The 14834-nt window shown below is 38.7% G+C and overlaps 1 protein-coding gene across 9 annotated transcripts in view; it reads right to left on the minus strand.

The window, feature by feature from the left end:
• NCOA3 (nuclear receptor coactivator 3) overlaps positions 1 to 11307 on the minus strand; it is an 83844-nt gene extending 72537 nt beyond the window's left edge. For 2 of the 9 annotated variants that reach the window (XM_068701023.1, XM_068701015.1), the window contains exon 1: positions 11174 to 11307. The gene's annotated coding sequence lies outside the window, so the exon portion shown is untranslated. Of the gene's footprint in view, positions 1 to 10493; positions 10513 to 10737; positions 11075 to 11173 lie in introns of those variants that run through there. The other 7 variants (XM_068701024.1, XM_068701017.1, XM_068701022.1 and 4 more) reach the window with 6 other exon arrangements.
• Positions 11308 to 14834: the final 3527 nt, after the last annotated feature.

Below are 14834 nucleotides of genomic sequence, written 5' to 3' on the forward strand. Positions count from 1 at the left end.
AACTAAAGAACTATATATTTCACTTCAAAAGAGCTGACAAAAGTTAATATGCAACTGGAAAAAAAGATGACAGAATGGGAAGGAAGTTCCCAAACAATATTAAGCAGACATTCCACAAGGCTCTAACCACCTCCTTCCCACCCCCCAAAAAAAAAAAAAAAAATATTTTGGTGACAGTTTGTTATAGTACGATTACCAATCAAAAGGGTTCAGCTACATTGCTTTCAGAGGTCTAGAAAAACTGCCACCCTGGCTCAAAAAAGTATTATTTGAGATTGATGATCTTATCAATTGCTGTCACATTCCACTTCTTTCTTTCATCTGTGCCATTGCAGGCAAGATGGTTATATTCTAAATTGACCTGTCCAATCAATCTGTGTACAGGCATTGACATATTCCTTTAGAACAAGCGTTCATATAAACACTGAATATGTTCCTATTTAGCAATAGCTTCCTAGGGTAAACATATTTTATCAGAGCACAATACTTTGTCTTCAACTTTGCATGTAGCTGTTTATTTTGGCCTAACTGCACAGGTTTACTTTGAAAATAATCTAGAACTAAGCATGAAAAGCACTTGTGGCATATAGTAGGACAAAACTTGAGTCTGTACTGTCTTGTTGTCCTCCCTTCCCATTTTGTTTTCATTCCTACAAAACAAATCCTCAGACAAAAACAACTTCATTAGATGCAAGTAAAAGCTACAGCTTAAATGACAGTTCCACAGCAGGTTATGTATGGATCCTACAAATGCCACCGTATATATCAATCTACTCTGCAAATTGACTTAGAAACAAATATCACCAACTATGCAAAATCTTCCCAGTTCTCAGTCTTTAACCTTGACCTAGAAACCAGGACATTCCTTATCAGCTGTGAAGAACCACTGACTACAAAAGCATAGGAGAAACAAACAAGAGAAAGCTTTTCACAACAAGCAGCAATATATTCTAATCCTACAGTCCTGTTAAGTCTGTCAACACTAGGCCCAATAGCACAGGGCTGCTCATTTTCTGGGTCTCTGCAGAAGTGACCCGATAGATTAATTCTACCTCAAAAGAGCATTATTGCAGTACTCACCCTTTCAGCAGGTCACTCTTGTTTAGCAATACCTATTTACATTACACTAGTAACAAATCCATATCAAATATTCGCAGGTTTCTCAAGATCAGCTTTCAGAACAGCACTCAATACATCTACTTAATCCCTATTGATTTAACTGAAGTTAATTTTCCAATGCTGATGCAACAGATTGGGAGCTATCAGTAAAAATACATAACTCCACCAACTCTTACTAGCTACAGCCTCAGGGTAGACAAAGGGTGTTGAACTTCTACACCTAGGTACCACCTGAGTATCCTCTAAAACCCATTTGTTTCAGGAACAGTCTTACAGGAACTCCATCCAATTTTATCTTTGCTAGGCTGCAGCTGCTACAACCCCACCCCTGCTATTCCCTTGCACCAGAACTGATGTTTCTGCAACTAGGGGGTAAACTGAAAGCCCAAAGTTGTCTGGGTGGTTTTGTTCACTTTGGGGGGGCTGTGTTTTTTTTGTTGGGAATGGAATCAAAATTTTCTATTGAATCAGTTTGCTGAGTGCAAGAACCCCAGTCCTAGTGTAAGGGGAGGATAAGAGAAAGGAAGCATAACAGTCCTGACTTGGCTGGAGCTGTGGTGGAAGTGCAGTGCATGGCATCAGGAAGATGGCATTCCATAGGAATACATTTAAAGGGTTATGGTTTTTTATTTCCAATTAATAAAGGAAAGTCACTTTGTTGTGACATTGCTTGCTTTTTACACAATATACCACCTTAGCTCCCACCCCAGCATTTAAACAAAGCAAAAACAACAACAAAAAAACATAACATTCAGGATTCTTTGCGCCCTAACCCAAAAGAGCACAAGTTAACAATGAATATCTGTAACGACAGAAAGACAAGGCACATTCAAAAGTACAGAGTCATCTAGTTCTTGGAGAAAGGTCAGGGAGCCTTTTTGCAAACAAGAATTCAACAGAAAAGAGCTTCAAGGTAGATAAATGAGGTTGAACTTGTAGAGCCCTTCAGTTTTATTTTCAGCAATGTATCTAAATCTACAATAATTTTATAAGTAACCAGTAAATAGTCTTAAAAGTTAGCTTTTTTATAGAAGAATATGATTAGAGCAGGATATGTTTCCTAATGTCTTTCTTTCAGTATACCAAAGACATGGCAATTGCAATCTGTATTAACATGCAATCCTTATTGAAAATATAAGTCTAGAATCACTGTTGCGTGCAAGAAACAAGATGAATCGTCACCTGGCAGTGATCATCAAGTAACAGCAACAGTTAAGACAAACTGTAAAACAAGAAATTGAAGGCAAGATCAATATATCAATATCCATGGTTGGTATTCAGCATGTATTTGGTTTATGTACATTCTTACACGTGAGGGGTTTTTTTTCCATAATTAGTTTACAGGGATCATTTGCTCAACAAGAGGCTTAAAGTTTCAGTCAGAATGAAACTCCTAACTGAAATTCCAGCAACATAAGCATGCCTGCATGTTATTAAAGGAAATAGTGGAAAGTTTCACAGGCTGACATCCAGAACGTCTGCGGTTCCTTTTCATATTTTTCTCTTCTTGCAAAGCAGTTATTTGACTAGAACTTTAAATCTTGTGCGCGCGCGAGTGTGTGAAGCCTGGAAATTTCCACTGCTTTAAGACTTTTAAAAAGCTCTCTCAAGTGTACAGCTCAAACAACTAAGACCTGTGACTAGACAGAATCCTCAGTTTAAGCAAAAGTTTCATGGACAAAAAGCAGTGCTAAGACAGGAAAAAAATGAAAAACTTTACTCATATACTAGTAGCATTGCTTGGATAATCTGAAATGTTATCGTACTACACATTAATCTCTTGATAGAGGTCATTTGAGGTCCAACTACAGACAGATGGGCAAGGGAAGATGAAGCAGTTCAGGATAAAGCTGGAGTGGATGACATTGCAAGCTACTCTGACCCTCTCAAATGATGGCTCTTCTCGAATTTCCTTAAATCTCTACTAATTTTACATCTCACAGCATCTTACTCTTCACCCTTACCACCTTCTTATGATCTCTTAACATGGACATTACCAGCCTGACAAGTTTGCTAGTCCTTTCTCTATACCAGACCTCTACAAGTCTTATTTATGAGCTACAAACATGCATCACTAGAAGAGAGCTTCAACAGAAAACCCACAGGTGTAACACAGAAATATTCAAAAGCTACTCTACACAGTGCAGATACCTTTTGTCAGTCTCCTGTACACAGATCAAAAGGAATCCCTTCCTCTTAAGGGGAGGGGGTCAAATGGACATTTGAGGGTAACAGTGGTGCTGCTTTTGTTCTATGTAATTAAGAGGACAATTTGTAGATCAAGTACTCTTGTTTTGGTAGCCTTTAGAGCTATTATGAAATATTTACTTTAAATATTGTTTAATAAGGAATTTTTATGAATTTACTGCATAAAAATTATTTCCTATTTTAATAATTTTGGTTTCAAATATGCAAAAATAAGTTATCTACAAAATGAGAACAAAGCTTACACCAGTACATGCCATCAAACTACTAAGCAAACAAATAAGATAACTTTAGTGTCTTGAATCCATTTCCTTTTATATATTTCAAAAGGCTACCACACAACTATACTTACATGACAACTACAGCAATATGACTGAGCAAGTATTTTGAAACTTCCTTAAGTAGTTATAACATAAGGACTCTCTCTTGTAACACTTAACAGTTACAACTAAGCCAAACAAATGGTATAATTATTGGCTCAAAGAATCAAAAATCCACCAACACCTAACATTACCTAGAATGTGGTCATCTCAGCCACATGCAGAGATCTGTCCATTGAGCCAGACATCCCCATTGGTAACATTAGAAAAGCTTCCATGGAAGATTAAGAAAGCAGAGGAGGAATCACTACAGCAAAAGATGCTTCTACATCTACTTTAGTACACAGCAGCAATGATGCAGAGAGATGAAAAGGAACTAGCTAGGAGCCATAATTCCCTGGTTTTGTCCAGCATCTTTAGCCCAGACATTATGTGGAAAGAAGTCAAAGTAAGTGTCTGGCACAGGCAAAATAAACTGCTGATTTTTGTTGTAGATGCTACCTTTAGAAAGTAAGCTTCTCAGAGCAGGTAACCATTTTTAACCCACCATCATGAAGTTGAAGAATTTGTTTCACTTCCTCATCCATAAATTTCCAATAGACAAGAAACAGCATTTCCACACATTGTGTGCAGACATACACTCTGAATGGTTGTCTAAAAACAAGTTTCAGAGAAGTTCATCCAAGTAGACTGTATCAGCTGCAACACACGGTTGAAAGCAGCATGCAGCATAGACATGGCCCTGTTCTGAGGCTCACTAGCCTGCAGCAAGTGTGGTGAAAATAACTCAGACATTTGACAAAACCAGCAAGGTTAATTTGTTAATACATCCCATAGGATGATCAGTGATGTGTTAGAATTACACGTTAGCATTCCCCTGTTTTTTCCATATGCATTATCTTTGCTTTAGATTTTTTTTTTTTTTCTTCACAGGAAGAACTAAAATCTTACATTGACTAACTACTCTGAACCATTAAGTTTACTTAAAATACTTGAGTAGAGATTATGTGCATCACTTTTTTTTAGGGTTTTTGGCAAGTACAAGAAATCTTTTATATACAATTTGAACAGAAGTTGATTGATGTACTTCAACCAAGTTGGTTTACAAGTGAGTTGGTCACCAGAACTTTTCATGCTGAATCACCACTGGAAGTTGCATTCAATTTCACACCACTATCTAGATGTGAATGCTAGTCACGATCTGGCAAGTGGCATTTAATAACAAAGCATTAAATCCATGCAGCATTAGGTTCTCTCTAGAACTACAGCAATATTTGAAAGACTTATTTTTTAAGAACAGTAAGAGGTCTAAAAGACATAAAGTCAACTGTTGCTTATGCAACTCATGAAAGAAGCCCATCTATATACCAGATCTTGTCCTCATGATTTCTGAAGTCACATTTCACTAATTAAAGAGTAAATTAGCACCCTTACAGCTTGCTACTCATTTGCCAATATAAAGTAGAAATGCCTGTATTGTTGCACTATGCTCCAACACTTTGTATCTTGTGCACTAGCTACAGCTCAGAGCAGTGACAGCCCTGCCTAGTACTTAGAAAAGCAGAAATTTGAAGGTTTTCAGATGAACAAAGCAGAAAAAAATTACAAAAAAGAAATTACAAAAAAAAAATTACAAAACCTTACTGCAGTAAGGTTCCATCACTTCGGCTTAATAAAGCATCAGAAACAAGCTGTATTTCACATTTCTTCCCAAGATTATTTCCTTTTAAGTCTTCATTAAAGATAAGACTCCAAAAGAGACTACAACAGTAGTCTTGCAGTGGCTGGTGCTAACAAGCCACCATTTGTGTTGTCTCTGCCCAGCAAGCATATGTTCTTACTTATCCACCTAGTGCTGCTCAGAAAAGCATGGGTAAGGAAGACTGCTTAATTTTACTACCCAGCCCATTGCTAACAGATTTCAGGATTGCATCATTGGATAGTTGTCTTTGAAGACAACATTCGGGAGCACTATCAGCGACAGCTTTAAATATATATATGTATATACACATACACACACACAAATTCTCAAATTTGTCACAACACTTAAGGAAGTTCAGGCTTCCAGTAAAACGAGACAGTTTCTTACAGTCTCCACACTGGTACAAGTTTCAGAACAATGGACTTAACAAGGTAAGTGTTAAGAGCACTACCTATCAGCAGAGAATACTCCATACTTTGTACTCACTGCCTTTGCCCATTATACATATGTACCACTCCAAGTGATCCTGAGAGGTACTCAAAACCATAAGCCCTGCTAGGGAAAAAAATCCTTAGAGCTTTGCACAAGCAGCTGACATTCAAGAAGAACAAAAAGGAAAGTTGAGTTGAAAAATGTATCCTCACTGAGATGAACTCTTTCACCTTTAGGTTTCAGGAGGGCTAGAAGTCAACTTTAATGTTCCTATTTTCAGATCTGCATGAGTTTCTTTCAAGCTACAGAGAGGGGTAGAACTTGCACAGTGGTTTTCTGCCTAATCAAGAGAATAAGCCGAAACAGAAGAGCTAGTATAACAAACAAGTAGTAGTCAATAATTTAGGATTTACACCATAATAAAAAAATACCCATTTTACATAGCTTTCAATAAACCAACCAAATAATATTTCCACACTTCTCCATTTTGTAAAGGAAGCCTGCAGGACTAAATCCTTAGCTTTTTCCCAGAAAAAGACAAGCTTCAGCAAAGTAACTCATAATTACATCTTACAAAAACTTGAAAACCATACACTTTCAAAACACAATACTTGCAAAGAGATTATCCCATTGTCTGTTCTATGTGGTTTTTTAGATGGAATGTACAAAGAAGCCTTCAAAGCAGTATCAAAGTCAACAGTTCCATGATGCATTGTAGAAGAGGAACCCCTTCTTATTCCACAGAAGGTTTAGTTTGAGGTTACTGCACCTTCTGAGTATTTGCTGTAGTGGGAAGTCTGATGAGACGTTCCCAAAACAGGCAGTTCCCAGAATACCAAACCCATTTAAAGATGTAATTTATGCAAAGCTTGCACAATGCAACATCTCTAAATCCATATCAGGTTTAATATGATGACCTACAGGGACCTAGAGGCATCCATTAGCATTCCAGAGCTTCACCTCCAAACTCCTACATGTAATCCTGAACACTAGCACAGCAGAACACAGTAGCACTTAGTTGCACTAAACTAACCATTCCCCCACTAACCTCTCAGTTCAAGCAGCACAGCATCCAACAGGTTTTTACCATACCTCACACATAGAAGTTTCAACACCATGAATTACTAATGCCACCACTCCAAACAAATTCTTTGGTCATACTACTCATTACCTGAGTTTTATCTCAATAAAGATACTATGACTCTTTAGGATTTGCTTTGTTTGCAGTCTCGTCCATACATTAAACAGCCCCACAGTCTGAAAACAGGGAAACAACAGGTTTTTGTCTTTTTACCCTATCCCACTCAGTCCCCCATTCTATCACTACCAAAGAAATAGCATTAGTCTACAACTACGCAAGAGGTAGGTGAAGTGCACTATACTGATAATGGTTTTAGACACGCAACCTGTTTCAGTGCTGCTTTTGAAAAAGCAGACAATACATTTTCTCACTTCCATAAAGCAGAGAACAGGAGGAAGAAAATCTTCGTAACTCAGAAGTTTCACACACACGATATTCCGTGCGTCTATATACATAAACCTACCTTGAAAATGTGTCTCTAAAAGGCCTGCTGGATATACCTGTAGTACTAAACTACTTCAATCCACAGCTCTGACACATCCCAATATGCATGGAAGTGTGGAAACAGTAAAGAATATAGGCTTTGTGACAAAAATCTCATGCTCAGCTATGATCAGCAGGTGCTAATCATTACAGCTAACAGCATAAGAGTTATATTGTTCTGCAGGTCTTCAGGTGCACCTGATAAATCAGGGCACACTGCTAGGTAGTTTAACCATATGTGTACGAATTTTTTGACAAAAAATTGCTTGCCCTGACCTAACAATTATTACATTTTCTGGAGGACTTTCATAGTGTTTCAGGTTTCTAGTATATATTTCATAAACTGCAATTATAATGGTGTTGGGCTTGAAGTCATGACACTACCCATGCTTGTAGTCTTCAAAAATGAAGATAACTTGATGGTCAGAAAGTCTTTAAAATAAAGTTTCTAAGAAGGCAATGATCCACAACCTGCCGAAGAACGTTCACAGCAGTTTAGGTGTACCGAAGTCACATTTAACAGAAAAGGTGACAAAAGATAGCAAAAAAAAAAAAAAATAAGAAAAAACAGCACGTGCTGTTCACGATAAGTGAACAAAAAGACAAAGGTAGATAAATACCTGCAGAACTGAACTTACCACCTCCATTCTTCTAGTACATCACAAAAGCAGTGATTACTGCAGCGGGAAAACCTTTTTCCCAGCCTCAGAGGTAGGTGCCTTACACTGTATCCTAAGTTACCAGCAGTAACAAGTCTGAGTTCCCAGTGTATAAGCAAAACAGGCAGCAAGATCTCCTAGTGCCCTTCTCCTCCTTCTCATTTAAATAGCACACTGTCTTAAGCAACTGCCTTTTTCTTACCTCTACAGAATGTCAGAAATAGAGCTGGCTCTAGACAACATAAAAGAAAGACCAGTACACCTACATCTAAAAGCATTAAACCTCACCAACAGTAATTCCATATACTTCACACAGAAGACAAATTCCCTTCTGTGACTGAGTTTGGATGCAAGTTAATTTTGTTCTGCTTCAAGGACAATCAGCTTGCTGGTAACTGTTAGCAGAAAACAAAAGTCAGCAATTAAATTTAAAATATTATTAAAGTAATATGGTCTGTCTGAAGTATACCCCCTATTTACACAGGATGAAAAAGGATTTGATGTACCTTCCCTCAAATAAATGCAACACAGCAGATCTACTACGGAATATTTGTCCTCTGATTTTAATCAGTAGCAGCTAAATTCTTTCACAGTTGCCTCCTCCCTAATACATTACATTTAGAAACGTCAATAGATCTAGCCACAGAAAAAAAAGCACACAGGCATGTTGCCTTAGCATCCAGGTTTAAGTATTCTTCACCATCCTCTAATATCCTTGGCATAAAGGATACTATTCCTCACCTTCTCCCCTCTGTTTTTTAGTACTTAAAAAAAAAATACTAAAAATATTTAAGATATTTCTAACTACTTATCATCAAAAAGCTTCCATGAACACAATGCAGAATATCCTGTGTCATATAGTCATTCAAGATCACATCTTCAAGAGAGGCTCATTTAAATGCAGGAGTTGAAGCAACCTCCAGTATCAGACTGTAGTGTCCAATATCATTTTACATGCTATCAGTGGCTTGATTTTGCAGACAAATCTAACCAAGATGCCCTTTCTTTATCTTTTAAAGCAGAAATAAAAAAAAAAAAAAAAAACTCTTCTATGCAACTGTAACACAGAAATTAATCAAAAAGCTCTTGACTGTGATTTCTTGTCTAGTATTAACGAAAAAAAGCACATGATAACACTATTGTAGAACAGATTTCCTTCTCCTTCCCACCCTGCATTTTATCTCAGCTATACATTAATCTGAGTGATATTATGAAAAAAAAATTAATGTAAATATGGCAAGCTTTATAGGAAGTTATTAAATCCAAAGACAGAATGAACTAGGGTTTCAAAAGAAGAATTTAAGAAATCCCACAACTCACATGCCAACATAAAAGCAGACTGGAAACAGTACATTGTTGTCAGGAACAATATTTAAAGCAAGGCTGAATATTGGGTTTATTCTGCCTGCTACCACACTTCCTTCACTTATCCCCCAACTTCTAGTTTCATATCAGAACAGCAAATCCACTAGTAAGAAGACATATTAGTAATAGTAAAAGAGCTGAATGAAATTCAGAACCACAGCCAGAGAAACAGCCCTTTACAACAACTCCTAATAGCAAATAAAATTAGTCGATTATCATAGTCTAGTTTATTAAAAAATGAAAAAAACACGCAATTTAGTCAGTTTCCTCTAAATTGAAGCTCTTATACTGTGGCTTTCACACATATTACTTGTTACTATGAAGTTACCTTGTATTTGTATTTGGAACACACATTTTTGCGTCCTTCTACTATCAGGAGGAGGTATTTTAGTATAAAATATTTATTTTACAACAGTGATGACTGATATTTAAGCATATGTTAAGTTTCCTCTTTAAGGAATATACATAAAAATATTTTAAGGAATATATATATGATAGATATTGTATAGCTAGACATTACTGACTCTTATGTTTCCAAATTTGCTTCAGTTCTGTCTTACTGTTCCTAATAAATTATAAATCTTTTAAGTAAAAGTTAACAGACAATACTAAAGGCTGAATCAATTATTTCTTTATTCTTTTAACAGGTTAAGCAGGAAGGAAATACATCATAAATAAAAGAGACTAATTTAAAACTGATCACTAGATGAGCTGACAAAAGTGAGAAGCTTCTCTTTTAAAAGAAAACCTCAGCCTATGCCAAAGACCAGGAGCAGAAACCACAAACAGAACCAACTTTAGAACCAAAGAGGACTCTGGGAACTATGTCAACCTCAGACAAGATCCCCACCCATGTTTACCTCCATTTACACCCCAGCATCACTAACACCTTTTCCAGGGAGCAGTCTGCGACCTCCCCCTCCTAGCCCCCCCCCCACACACACACCAAAAAAAATTGTATACACACACACACACACAGATGTTTTCTTATCTCCATCCCTCAACAACAGCTTCATTGCAGCTGTGAGGCAGAAACAAATAGAGGCAATGGAAATCACCTTTCATTTCCACTATTCTCATCCCTTTCCTCATTAGCAGAGATACGAGAAGTCACCTCTGAAACTTACCAACACTACAGGATGATCAGAAGGAGAATGCAGTTAACAAGGTCTTTGGAACCGCCTGTGTATGAGATAAACCCAGCAGAATGGCAGATGGGGCCATTCTAGCCCAGGTATCTCACCCACACACACACCTTTTACCCAGGCTGAGAATCAGAATTAGACGCTTCTAAACGCAAGACTGGGAAATTCCGAGCGACCCCAAGGCTCCCAGCGCTACACGAGGAACCTCCACCCAAACTCCCCTTACTTGGAAACGCATCACACAGCGACGCGAGAAGCCTCCAGCCCCGCACGGCAGCCTCCCGCCTCAGCCGTGCCCGCAGCTCACTGCGCGCAGCCCCCAGGTAAAGGCGCGGAGGCGCTGCCTGGGGCACCCCCTCGCCCCCAGCCCAGGGGTTACTCCTCACACCCGACCCGACCGCGCTCCCCTCTCTCAGGAAGCCGCCTCCGCGCGAGGAGAGGGCGGCAGGCCGGGGAGAGGGGCGCCCCTCAGGGCCAACCCCGGGCTGCTCCGTGCCCAGCCGGGGGCAGCCGCCCGCCCTCCCCCTGCCCGCTCCCAGCTCGGCGCTGGAAGCCGGGAGCCAGGCAGAGAGAAGAACCAGCCGCAGCCGCAGCCGCTCTCCTCCCTCTCTCTCTCCCTCCCTCCCTCCGCTCCCCGCTCCCTCCCTCCCAGCCCCGCTCACCTGGGAAAGGCGCCAAGGCGCAGCTCCTGCTCCCCGTCTCCCCCGCGCTCAGCCGCTCGCCGCCATTTTCCTCGCTGCCCACATTTAAATAGGAACCGGCCTCCGCCAGCCGCCCGGCGCGGGGCGCGCTGGGAGCTGTAGTAGGGCGGCGCGCGGGGCAGCGCGGTACTTGTAGTGTCACGGGGAGCCACCGCCCCACCCGCCCCCGGGGGCTCCCCTGGGCCGTGCTGGGGCCCAGCTCGCTGAGGGGTCGCCCTCCCCTTGCAGCTGAGGGGGGGTTAAGGGGGAAGCCGTGTGGATACAGGGTTTAATGAAGAGCTTTTTCTACGTGTGAAGGATCACAACGCTGCGAGGCGCCAGCCCCGCACTGCGAGATAGCGGCTGGGGGGCTTTGCTATACCGAATCCGAGCTGTGCCATTGCAACAGGGGAAAGCCAGGCTGCTTAAGTCAATGCTTAAAATAACACGAACAGGTTGGAGTGAAAGGTACACAAATAATACCCATTATTCCCTACTGCAGCTATACGTTAGAGACAGTTTTCATGCGAAGTCAGAATAGACGTTCAGTATCCATCTGTTTAAAAAAAATAAAAGGCAAGGACATACAAGACTGGGACCTCAAGTAGTACAACCTAGCCGCGCCCCAGGTTTGCTAGCAGAAATCCTCTTTTTTAGTAATTTTTAAAACCAGAATTCAAACCATTTCACATTAAAATAGGATGTGTGCAGAATATGGTATAGCGAGGTTTCAGGTACTCATAAAGGTGGTGTATATATATTTCCAAAATTGAAAGTCTGGTTTCATAGAGCACAAAATAATGAAAATGCACAAACTGAAGATCTGCCAAGCTACACGTACAGAATCCCTTACAGGGCCATAGCCACAATTTGTATTAAAAAGGGACAAACTAATGGAGCAATTAAGTATACCTTCTAGTAATTCCCAAATAAAAAATAAAATAAAATAATATTGGGCACCTATGAGTAACTTACTAGTACAATACAAGCCTCTGACTATCTCTGAAACAAACATTACAAACCAAGTGAATACAGAGCTGAAAGAAATCCGAATATGTCGAGTTCTGGAAAAACAAGTTTCACCTTAGATTTTACCTTGTAGTTATACTACAAAAGAACTTGCCAATTAAAAATGTGTGTTTGGACTTGTGAACTCAGTTTTAACCAACTGGTAGAGACAGAATCTTTACCATGTTATCACAGCAGGAAAGAGTTGATGTTGTTAGGGTATCTTAAAAGAAATGAGGTCCTGTTGCATCTCCCCAAAGTGTGAGTTCTGCTATTTAATGATTCCATTTCTTCCATTACGAGTTATCTTCTTCCGCAGGATGTTCTCTTCTTCCACTATGGATTACAATGGATCATTCACCATGACAAGAACAAAAGAGGTGTGCAGGGAGGAATAGGTTGATGACAGACAACAGCAACACTGAAATTTAGTTGTGTTTTTTGTTTGTTTGTTTTGAACAACTACACGTTGTTCATGTTTTTTTTCCCCATGTAGGCCATAAGGTCTTTCAATTATACTTAGATTGAATCTAAGACATTTTAGACTCAGCACTAATTCAGAACTTCATGTCTCCAAAGTGTGTATATTTGTTTTCATTTGTAACCTTTTTCTGTTTTAGCAATTAGAAAGATAATTTCAAAGGTAGCTCACTTTATATAATGAAGGGTACAATGATAAAACACTTTCACTTTTCATTGATGCGATGCTCTACAGAAACTAGTAATAAACTCCCTCAGATTTTTGTACTTAGAAGCTGATAGTAATAATTGTTAAATGTTGCAGTTCTACAGCTACATTTTTATCTATTTGCTCCACCTGCTGGTGCATTTTTCTTTAAAGAAATCTTTAGAAGCCTAAACGTATTAAAAAAATTGGCCAAAGATATACCCTAAGAGGCATACTTGACTTTAAGGTTAATTTATGTAATATACTTGTTAAATTCAACCTGATCCCAATAATTTTTCAGTCAAAAAAAGCCAATGGATACATAGACTTAGGGAAACATGACTCATAGCTTACTCTTTGGACAATGCCATTCATTTTTAATGTGACAGTAACACAGAGGGTCATCATTTTCCATCATCTATTATTCTTCTCAAAAAAAAAATGTTCTATCTTTCATATGGGAATCTCTCTACATAACTGATTTGCCTCCTGAATTTTCCAAGATAACTTTCTTTTTAGACAATTAGTGTGAGGGAAAGTCCTGTTTCTTCAGCACATTTAATTGTTCTCTGCTCAGAGACAGAAAAAAAAAATTTAAAACACCGATCAAAAAGCACTCTCTATTGGAAGTTTCACATAATAGATTACTTTCCATTCCATATATATATATATATATATATATTTTTTTTTTTTTTTTTAATTTTACATTTAAGTGCAAGGAAAAGGTAAGAATAGCCCATCAAAAGCAACCTTCCAAGGCTATGATATTTTCCAATAATACTCTAGGACAGAAGGAGCTTTCCATCCCTTCCTCCCTTACCAAATAATTAGAAACAGTAAATGTGAAAAGAAAAGCAATCCTCACAAACAAATTTTTGGTATTGGATTTTTTTTTTTCATCATCATCATTCACACACCATTAGTTTAGGGTTCTTTGATCTAACCAGTTTAATCAGAACTAAGGTGGATACCATTAACCCCAGGTTTTCTGGAACTGAACTGGCACTTTTTCACAAATGGAAAATTTTAACTTATTTCTGTATTATTTTAATAAGTTTTCTGTACACTGCAGCAAATTGATTGCAGAATGCTTGTCTAAAGTTGGAGAGAATATACACTGTCCAGGAAATTTTAATTAGCATAGCTGGAAGAGAAAAGCTCTTTGGCACTGAATAACAATCAAAGAAAAACAACACTGTTAAGAAATGGTTAAGGACATTGAAAAACTGCAGTATACTTGGGGAGACTGTTTGTAATTTATTTTTAATAAATCCAGACTACATATATACCCCTCTTTCTAGACTACCAATTCATTTTGCATGGCTAATCTGCTTAACTGACCAGACTACCAAAATTAACTGATTAATGTAATTTTAAAGGATGATTTAACAAAAAAAAAAAAAAAAAAAAAAAAAAAACTCCAGTGTAAAATGAGATGCACCAGTAACACAGCTTCAGAGAATTTTTCTTTTAAATGGAGAAAGTTCTCCTCATCGGTATCTTACCAAGTGATGAATCAGAAGCAAACGTATGTTGAAAACAGTTTTTGTTCTACGCATTATGGATTTCACATTAAATAAAAACCAAAACCCTATGTGCAACATACATTGCAGTATTACTGTAATTGTGTTTTTTGTTTGTTTGTTTTTTAAGCAAGCTCTCACTAAAGTATAATTTTAGCTTAGACAATAACTGATGAAATTATAAAAGGAAGGTGTGGGGAGCTGGGGGTCAACCTCTTCTCACAGGTAACTAGTGATAGGACTAGAGGGAATGGCCTCAAGTTGCACCAGAGGAGGTTTAGGTTGGAAATTAGGAGAAATTTCTTCTCAGAAAGAGCAGTCAAGCATTGGAATGGGTTGCCCAGGGAGGTGGTGGAGTCACTGTCCCTGGGGGTGTTCAAGGGAAGGCTGAACGTGGTGCTTGGGGACCTGATTTAGTGGGTGACATTGATGGTAGGGGGTGGTT

Source organism: Anas acuta, chromosome 16 (assembly GCF_963932015.1).
Source record: "Anas acuta chromosome 16, bAnaAcu1.1, whole genome shotgun sequence".
In the NCBI taxonomy this organism is placed as follows: Eukaryota; Metazoa; Chordata; class Aves; order Anseriformes; family Anatidae; genus Anas; species Anas acuta.